The sequence below is a fragment of the Gymnogyps californianus genome, chromosome 3, assembly GCF_018139145.2.
Source record: "Gymnogyps californianus isolate 813 chromosome 3, ASM1813914v2, whole genome shotgun sequence".
NCBI lineage: Eukaryota > Metazoa > Chordata > Aves > Accipitriformes > Cathartidae > Gymnogyps > Gymnogyps californianus.
Window position 1 is genome coordinate 75,568,063 of NC_059473.1, and position 10,652 is coordinate 75,578,714.

Sequence of the window (10,652 nt, forward strand, 5' to 3'; positions counted from 1 at the left end):
ATCAGCAGTAGGAAGTCAAGATCCAGCCAGAATTTACTGTTTTCCACATTCTGTCTCAGAATTCATGTCTTTTTTTTTTTTTTTTTTTTTTTTTTTTTTTTTAGGAAAAGGAAGTCCTAAGTAATTCTTGATAGGTTTATTTTTCTGAGGCATGGGGGAAGATTAAGTCAGCACAGAGCATGAAAAGATCTATTTGAGATAGCTATATTCGATCTGCTTTTTTGAAGAAGTACATCTAAAACGTAACAGTTTAGATCTTAGCATTAAATCTTTTCATGCTGCTGATTTCAGCAGAAATGCAGATCGTGATATAGTTATTCATCGCAGATGACTGGATCCATAGTGAAGTGGGGACACACACGGTGCTTGGCCACTGTCAGGCTTGGGAGCTGCTCTCATCAAGCAGCTCTGACTGCCCAAAGAGCAAGAGGGAAAGACAAGATCCAGCTCCTCATCAGGTGGCAGTATCACCATCTAGCTTGCAGAAAAAAAAAGATATATATAGCCTATATTTTTTCTGAGCACACGAAGCCCCACCTATCAGTTTCTCTCTGTTCCTCCAAACTGCAGGGCTTTACTGATGTAGAAACCACCTCCAGCAGAGATGCTAAGGGAAAGCTGGGGAAGGGGTCGTTCGGCTGGGTTTCCTTTCAGTTTAACTTTCAAACTGGAAGTATCTGCAGAATTCAGCATTTCATATCTCATATCCCATGAAAGCTCTCGCAGCATAATTGAGCTGGCCTAATTGCATGCAGCAGTAAATGACCTTTTAAAAGGCTTTTTTCTACCACTAATTTCCATTTTTCATGGTCATTTACAACTATACTTACGATATCTTAATCCACAGCTACTAATGAAGCTCCAAAGTAGTAGCTTTCAAGTTCCTTTGGCTGAATGATTTTTAAGATAGATATTCATTCACAGAGGCAATTCATATAATAAATGAATATTAAACAATGCCATGTGGTATTCCATGCAGCATGCAGAAGGTAGTTTCATAAATGTGTTATTTTGTTAATCATTTGCTGATAAAGGATTTCCTCTAATCCTTTTTACCTGAATGCAGCAATAATATAGAAACAACTAACTTAAGTATACTTTTTTTAGGCAGCTAAGCATTTCCTATAAACCATAATATTAATTTGATGAACATGTGCATTGGAGTGTAAAGCTTAAAGGCTTGTTCTGGAAACAAGACACACAGGTGTTCCTACGCATTTAGCAGTGTTCAAGACTGTATGGTTGCTTTAGGAAACACTTTCTTGCTGCTTTTTTTCTTTTTAAGCAGAGTATTATTATTAGGAATTTGGCCATGTGCCAGCTATATGAGGTTATGTGGCTTAAATCAGATATCGCGTTTCAAAATGGGTACGTGTAGCAGGAAATAATCTGTGTGCTTCGACCAGTATGTTTAATTTGTATTACAAATTAAAACGTGCTTTAAACCTACAGAATTCTACCGAAGCAAGTGATTTTTCTCTCCTTTTTTTAGGGAAAGATGTCAACTGAAAGGTGTGAGACTACAAAGTTTCCCAGAAAGAAAAACACCATCAGGCAAATATCTGACAGTTTTAACTGTGGAATTACTGAGAAGCTCGGTCTACCCGAAAAATCTTCAAAAATCTGTTAAGTTACAATGAAAATTTGAAGTTTGCTTTTAAAGTTTAGAGGCCAAATATTTTTCTAGTTCTCGCTTCCCAAAGTTTCTATACCAAAGCTATCCACATCACGCAAGCCCACTGCATACTTTTCCTGATCCTGTAGGCAGATCAGAAAATGAAACCATTGTGTAGGAACGCTTCATGTGTTGTTGTTTGTTTTCTTATGTTTTAACGATTGAACAAGGTCTATATGGCATAAATAAGCAAATAGCAAAAGTAGGCAATGTATTATTGCTAATGTTCGGTTATCTTAGTCTGGCTTTAAATATGCAGAAAGTTAGCAGAGGAAGACAGTCATCTGAAAATTCTCCATTTGACATTCATCTTGATCGCAAAGGAAAAATACACTGTGTACAAGTAAAGTGTATTTTTTTAAATTAAGTAAATAAATAATGAAATTGGCCTTTGACACAAATACCTTCATCAAAAGCTATCACTTAAAATTTTATTGTAAGAGACAAAGCATAACACAGCCCAGGTGCCTTTCTCGTTTGTAAAACTAGCCTGAAGTCAGACCGCTGTGTATATATACATATATATGTATATATATATATGGAATATGAGCATGGACAAGATATTTACTTTCTTATTGCATCAGATAACTGTTTGTGCTTATATTTAAAAAAAAAAAAAAAAGCAAGGTCACTGACAATTTAAGCTTCCCTAACACTTTTTTTCCACCAAACCATATTAATGTACGGATTAGAGAGAAAAAAATACCTAAATCAGGACTGATGCAGTAAATAAGCTGCAAATGAAGTTTACTCAGGAGTCGCAAATGGCTCCTCATTCTTTATGAGGAATTTGCTTCTCTGAAATTTATTTTGTCATTAAGCAAATAAAAACTTCAAACCGGGACAGGGTGAGGAAGGGAGAAATCTTTTTCTTCTTTTTAATGAACTTACCTGTTGCGTACAAGGGATGATGAAGATGGTGGGAAAAAGGAGCCACCGCATGTTCCTGCACATTCAGAAGTGAAACTGGGAGATAGGGAACAGGCTGAGCTGTGTCAGAGGAAGCACTGAACACAAAGCTCTCCTCTGTCTCCCTTGCCAACCCTACTTTCCCCAGCACATGCACGAACACATACACGCATTCACACTTGAAATTCTCCACTTCATACAGAACCAGCTTCACACTGAAATTTCCAACTGATCTTCTTTTCTCTGCCCAGCGCTAGAATACAGATTTTCACACCCTGCTTGATCCCATTCAGCTGCTTCAGCAGATTCTGCCTGACTTAATTGAGGTCGGGTGGGGTGACATCTGATTCTTAAAATCTCACTGCTGGAAATGTAGTGTTATTTTTAACTTGTCTGTAAGTCCATGTTACAGGAATTTCTGAAATCTGAAGGGCAGAGCCCCAAATACATGTATTTTTTGAGACAGAGAAAGCAGAGTTTCTCAAAATTTCTAATGTATTGTGCCTAGCAGAATCGTAGTGTAAAAATTAACACCATCAGTACATGCTCTCTAAATAGGGAAAGAGATGCTATAGTGTGTTATAATGCTAGTACATATTCTGCATTGCTTCTTTCCGTGGAATCCTAATGGGGAAACCCAAACTATAATGTACTTTTCCCTGAAGTATGCACCTTGTCTTACTGCCATGCCACCCCGCTTACACACAAGACCATTCAAATCTCCAAATTTCCTCCTCCCTAATACTGTCGAGGTGACGTGCCTGATTTTTAGGCTAACAAGTGAGGGTCTCCAGGATAAGATAAAAGCTCCACCCCTGCAACAGCGGTGTTGGTGGTGCCCTGGTGAATGCTCCTCCTTTGCATTTGTCCTCGCTCGGTCACCTCCTGTGACGTCCAAGAGTTACTAAGGGAAGCTGTCAAAGCCCATGCTCACACAGCAGCTGTGTGGACAGAGGCAGTGGTGGGAGTATCGAATCAAATCCAGTCCGAGCAATTCTGTTTTGCTCCCCGACTCGGATCACCACATGCCCTCTGCAGTTACAAATGTATCCTGAACTGCCCTTCAAACTCTTGAGCAGTCAGCTGTAAATCACTGAAAAACTGCTCTTCTTTAGCACATCCACTTTGTCACATACTTCAGCGTAAAGTCCAAACAATACCTAGGTACCAAGCGGATGCTGCAGATCAGTTAATTTCAGTGATGTTACTCTGAGTATGTATCCATGCAGACCAGGTCTGACTCAAGCCTTGTGTTTCCCACTAAAAGCTTATGAACGTAGCATCTAGGTTTCTCAGAAAATCTCTTCTGTGTAGTTTCAAAACACAGCTTGTTTCACAGGATCAGAGGATAGCTGAGGTTGGAAGAGACCCAGGAGGTCTCTAGTCCAACCAGTGCTCAAGCAGGGTCAGCTCTGAGATCAGACGAGGTTACTCGGTGCTCTGCCTATTTGGGTCTAGAAAACGTCCAAGGGTGGAGACTGACAAACCTCTCCTGGCAGCCTTTCAGAGTGATAATAATGAGCAATGCAGGCTGTCTGAGGAGATCCCAGGTACAGTTTTCTCCTGCAGACCCAAAGACACCCCTTTCGCGCGTCAGCTTGGAAGAAGTGATGAAGGTCAGAGGACTAGGACATCCATCTTCCTCCTCGTAGGGCTGCAGAGGAGCACACAGCATTCATTTGAAATGTGTTGTTCCTCTTTGCATCGCAGAAGTAAAGCATGTGGCCAGTGAAGGCTGGGAATGCTCTGTGCGAGCTGGCAAAGACTGGTCTGCTGTGGATAATGGTTCCCAGTCTTGGGAAACAGGAGAGAGATGTTCCTGTAGGATTATCCATTTGGTTTAGATGGTGTATTTCATCAGAATTCGCCTGGAGAGCACGGTATCTTCAGGATCGGAGAGTGAGACTTTGAAACTGGGGTTTGAGTATAATTAAGCTGATTGATAGAAAATGTTGGGTTTGGGAGGGGTGGGAGGAAGATTCCTCCCTGAGGAAGACATTCTGATGGTATAACACATTAAAATGTGATTTTACATGGTTGGATGGTTGCTCATGTGTGCAAAGCAACCAACGTGCTTCTTCAGCCCGGGAAGGGCCTGCTGCTATGAGCAGCACTCCTACTAGTAGGACTCAGCTCTCCAAAGCACTAATGTGCCTTCATTGCCTCTCCCTAACAAATGCATTAACTGAGGCTGTCTGGAGCTTGCAGTACCTGCAGTACTGAACCCTGACTGTATTTAATAAGGAGCCATAAGACCACAAAGACAGCAACACTAACTCCTTTGCATAAATAATGCACCAATTCTTTGACTTAGTATTAGAGTTTGTGTCTCTGCTCGTCTTGGCTCTGATTTAAATAAATGGAGGCTGTGTGCCCTTTTCCTCTCCTGCGGATCTTTAGTGATCCCCCACAACTTAAAAATTAATGTTCTTAATGCCATGTCCAGACTCAGCAATAGTTTGTCTGTATGCATCCTTCTTGCCAAATCTCCCTTGCAGATTTGATTACATAAAGCATCATTCATTTCCTGAACTAAACCTGCTCTGTTATCTGGTGCCATTCTAATACTACCCTGAACAGAAATGTAATTTGGTTGTATATTCAGTGATCTCTACGTACTGCACACATTTCTTTGGTGCCAAAAAATCATCTTCCTGTCTGTGAAATATGCCATGTAAATCCATTGTCTTGAGAGATGGAAAAGTAGGGGATATAAACCCATAAATGAATATAACCATGCATTCTAACAGGATACCCTGCCTGAGGCAAAATGCCAGAAGTATTCATTATTGATATTTGTTATGGGCCAGGATTTTCAATACTCCCTGCTGCGCTTGGTGGAGTTGAGACAAAATCCAGCAAAGCCAGGGTTGGGTTCGTTCATTCCTAATAACTGGGTGTCAGTCCCAGACACACACCAGAGCTGGGGGCTCCCCTTTTGGCAGGAAGGTTTTAACATACTGTCCTGTTTTGTCATTCTTGGTGCATGGATGTTACAAAGAGACTCCTCTGTTTCAGCCAGTCAAACCTACTGTCTGTGTCTCTGCTCAAAAAAATAAACAGATGAGTAAAAAGATATAGGCACATTATATGACAATGTATTGCCCATGGCTCACCCTGTCTCACATGCTGTTTGCCCACTCGGGCTTTGCAAAGCAGCTGTCTTCTTCAAAACAACCGTGCTCCAAAACCACCAATGGACTTCACCAAGAGGTATGGCAGCTTGGCCACACCGAGACACACACGACTCCCTGCTGGGAGTGGCAGAGTTTGCTCCCGGGCAGCATGGCGTGCCCCAGGTCCCGGGCTTAGCCACGCTCAAACGTGCAGTGACATTCCCAGCTGGGTCACTGAGGCCGGGCGCTGTGATGGTCTTTGCAGAGGAGCCACCCGTCCACCACCGACGAGCTCTTGTGAGGTGCCTCCCTTCTCGGCTGGTCAGCTGCTCAACTTTTGTAAATTTGGGCCACTTTTGCTTCTCTTCAAATTGTGTTTCAGACATGAGTTGCACTCAAAAAGGCTCTGTACCTCTCCCCCTGGAGCACCACCAATAACAGCAGGTTCATCAACGCAGGTGAGTAATGAACTTCTCCTGAGATGACAGGGATATTGCCATCATATGGGACAGAAATTCATCTTGTCCTTCATACCCACTTCAGCAAGGCCACGTGCGACACTGAGATCACTGTCGGAGTGGTAGAAATGCTTTGTGCAAGGGCAGCTATAATATGTTCCCCACAGCGTGCCACTGTTTCTATTTCAGCTGTTGTCTACTTCCAAAATAATTTATAAAGCTTCTCAGAGCCATAATGCACTACCTGATTTATGAAGATATTTACACACTGATTTAAGATGTCTAGGTCCCATTTTCAAAACTGACTTATGGAGGTAGTTGTCTATATCCTATTTTCTTCTAATAGGCCTTAAACACGGAAAAGATGCCATAAAGTGCCTGTATTCCTAAGGACGCATCTTTGAAATGTTTCATCTTTCCATGACCATCAACCTGTGAAACAAGAAACTCTCAGAATTGTTTAAGTTGAATATTTGTCAGCAAAGAGAGGCTGAGCTTTCATTTTTGTTGTTAGCAGATCATTTAAAAATATCTGTACATGCGGAACAGGATCAGCCTGTGCTCTGCCCAGCTCTATGGGGCAGACTCTGCAATCAATCCAGAGAGGCACAGACTATAAATACAGGCCAGGAAGAGTGAAGGCAGAGACAGGAATAAAAATGAAGACAAATTGGGGACCCACCAAGCAAGGCAAAGAAGTGTAACTGCGCTGAGCTAACCTATTAGACACTGGAATTGGCCAATTCTGCGTACAGTGCAGCAGCTCTGCTTTCTCTTTTTAATTTGATGCTGAATTCACTGTGACAGAATAAACTCGGATGAGCCCAAATCATATTTGCAAAGCAGCTTTTCTCCTCATAGCCCAGCTCTGTGGGCACCCCAACGCCGGCAGCTCCAGCCTCCCCTACCTTTCTGCCCCCACGGCTGGCCAGCACTTTGCAGAGCAGGCAGCCAGCTGCTCCTCGGGGAGAAGCCCTGTCAGGATAAATATTGGAGCACGGCAGCTAATCCCGCGTGTCAGGAGACATGCAAACTTCCACCGAGGTTCGTACAGTTCTCAAAGGGTTTCCGTTGTTAGTTATAGGAGGAAATAGTAAAGCAGCTTCCCAAACTCCTGGGCTATTTACACATGTAGTTTGTGTGTCAGCTAAAAAACCTTCCTGATGGAAATGAAAATAAGGTCCTGGCCAATGTCCTACCCAAACCTTCCTTGAGGGGAGGGCATGGGAGACACACAAAAAGAGAGTTGCGTTTTTTCCCAAACCACCAGTTGGGGGATTTTTTTATTTTATTTTATTCCCAGTACATACTTTATTAACCTTTTAAAAAAACATCCCACCCAAATATTGGTGTATTCCCACTGCTATCTCCAGATTTATTTTGGCACAAATTCATCCAAAAGACAAACTCGGCTCTTCGATCTACAGGGAAAGTATATGATGCTCTCTACAGACCCAGAGACACCCAAAAATTGTAGGGCACTGGCTGGATCTGGTGCCCATTTTGCATGGCAAGTGTCCCAGGGGGTGAGAAACACCCAGCGAGGGGAAGAGAGGCTGCACCTGCCCCTCTCCTTCCCGCTGGTGCAGTCACCTCCACCTCTTTCCCCTCATGTACGAAGGAGGTCACCTCCATCTCTCTCCTCCCATGTACAAGGAAGCTGCTCCGAATTTCAAGGCTGAAAGGATTTGCCTCTTCATTGGATGGGTCCATTAAAAATAGCCGAGGCTGGGGAACTGATGGTGGAGTGCCTAAAGAGCAAACGCTGGGTGAGCACATCAGATCTGGGCAAGGTCCAGGGTTCACAAAGATGGTGACAGCCTGTCTTCAGGCTCTTGTAAGGGAAGATTTCGGAAAGGGCATAAAAGAGTTCTTGCCCCAGCCCTCAGGCTGTGTCTTTCAGGCTCTGAAAAGTAATGAAGTATCCAAGAGAAATAATCCATACCTGTTTATGGCAAGGGTATGGAGAATAGTGTGAAATTTCTTTATTTTTCTACTTAAGAATCTCACCTCAGCACATGTGTATGAAAGAGTGCAAAACCTATGGGAAACTCAGTTTAAACAGTCACGTTTGGTTTCTTTTCAGTTTCCTCTACAGAAAAAGCATCAAAATCTACCAAACATCCAAGCAAAACCCCACATCACCTCAAAACTCTCCAGAGGGCTTGCAAGCTTGCCGGGCTTGCAGGAAAATATTGCTGAGTTGTGTTGGGTTGACCACCCCAGCAATTCTGTTGCATAGTTACCCTTCCTTTTTCATGCCTACGCCAGAATTCCCTGTAAATCATCAGCAGAAAAGAAAACAACCACCTCCGTTGCACAACTGTATCCATTTACTTCATCCCAACACTTCAGTCCAAGTAGCATGTCCACCACCACCAGGCTGAAGTAAGGAGAAGAGATGGCAGGCAGGGGTCAGCTGGTGGGTTGCCCAAACCTCATTTGCCCTGTGGGTGGAAGAGGGGGAAAGAAAAAAAGCAGGAAGGGGTTAAGGCAGAAGTCTCCTAGTGAACGATTGTGCCTGGCTCAGTCATCTCCGATCCGGAAAAGCCCACGGGAGAGCTCAAACATAAACAAGTGAATAATGTGCCCAAGATCCAAGGCTCTCAGTACCATTTTGCAGAAAGGATTATTTCATTTGCATTTTCTATAAATGAGTCATGATCTATTGATAGCTACAAAAGTCTCCGTATTGCTTCTGCGAAAATTGGGCCTTGGAGATGTCACCTTACTATTTTTTTGCCACGTTAAAATTCTGGTTCCCCATGTGGTGGGAGCCGTGGTGCTGACTGCTGGTGGGATGATGCAGTGGCAGAAAGCAAAACCAGGGAAATTTAAATGGGAAAGGGGAGAGAAACAAAAGGTTTAGTGCTGCTGGAGCCAGACCATTCACGGGGCCAGCTTTAGAGCTGGTGTCCCCTCATTACTGCTCTGGTCTCCTGCCAGCTAGAGCTGAGGGGTGCAGGCACTACACCTAACACCTTGCCTTGCCTCTCCTGCTGACCAGTCCCCAGAGGAAGGATACCCCGGAGGTACCTGGGCAGATACTCAGGAGGCCTCTGGATAAACCAGGCATGGCCCCACACTGCAAAGCTAAGAAGAAATTAGGAAAAGAGAAGAAAACTTTTCCAATGTAATTAAAAGCAAGAAAGATATTTGTGTTTTCTTGTATATATCCTCAATAATGCATGGATCCCTCAATCCCTGTCTTTTAAAATCTCTTGCAGACCACCTTAAATTCACTGGAGAAGTGCTCGGTCTTGCATTAGGTACAGCCCTGCCATCTGTCGGGGTTTTTTTTAAATTAAACACTTGTTTAATATAAGGGGAAAAAAAAAAACTGACAGCAGTTGCTTGGTTTTTTATTTCAGTCAGATATGTGTTTGCTTTCCTAAAGGAGTTCAGAAAGCAGCAGCGACCCTGACATTTCCTGGGGAGTCCAGTTCATCCGGGGCCCCATCCAGACAGCCTGCACCCACGGCTGCGCTCCTGCCTCAGAGCCTCTCTCACCAAAGGTGTAGACCAGCTTCAGTGATGGCAACATCCTGCTTCTGTGGGCATCTTCCCACATAAAAAGGAAAAGGTTCATCTTAAGAGAAAAAGGTTGGTTTTTTTCACCTAAGACTAACAGATCATCTGTCATATATGTTTGTCTAGGCTCCAGAGAGACTTTCCAGGGGAAGACGACCAGGGTACTAAAAGGGGTAAGAAGACCCAGCGATGAGCATCTCAAGCCAGACAAATTCTTATTAGACACAAATATTTAACAGAGGATGAACTATAACATAGTATATGGAGGGAAGTGGCAGGTCTCTGCCTTTTTGGGGTGAGATTCCCCTAGATGTCCCCCAGTGGGGACAGCTACATGTCAGCTAGGAACCCTTTCCGTCTCTGGAGAGCAACAGGCACTTCCATGGTGCAGTTCATTTCTTCTAATGGACACTTCATCCTCAGGAGGACATGAATTGCATCCTTGAAGTACCTCTGTACCTTTTTCTCTCTGGTGACCATGCAGGGAGCTTGGGATGACACCTGGTTAGAGAAGTGTGCCTTTTGTGTCTAGGCCACTTTCTGGCAGAACCACTTGAACGAAACACAAATAATGATGCCCAAAGCTAAGGTGACCAGGTGCAGTGTAAAACTTGATGCTTAGACATCCTCAGGTGATTTCACAGTCCCTTCTGGCCTTGCTTTCTGTGTTTCTGGGGCTGGCACCACAGCAGAGCCATAGGCATGGTGCAGCCTGCCATGGGGTTGGCATAGGCAGTCGGGGCCAGCCCATGATCTGGATGACCTTGAAAAGTGCTTTTGGTTCCTTGCTCCATGTGAAGGGCAATGGAAGGGGATGCCCCTTTGGCAGTGCTCAGTGTCAAGTCACAGGAGAAATCAGCCGCAGCTACCCAGCAAGCACTCACTCCGCAGCTGCGCCCAGCACAGCACCCACTACCAGCTCCTTCCTTTCAATATGAAGAGGGCTTCAATAAAAAAATGAAA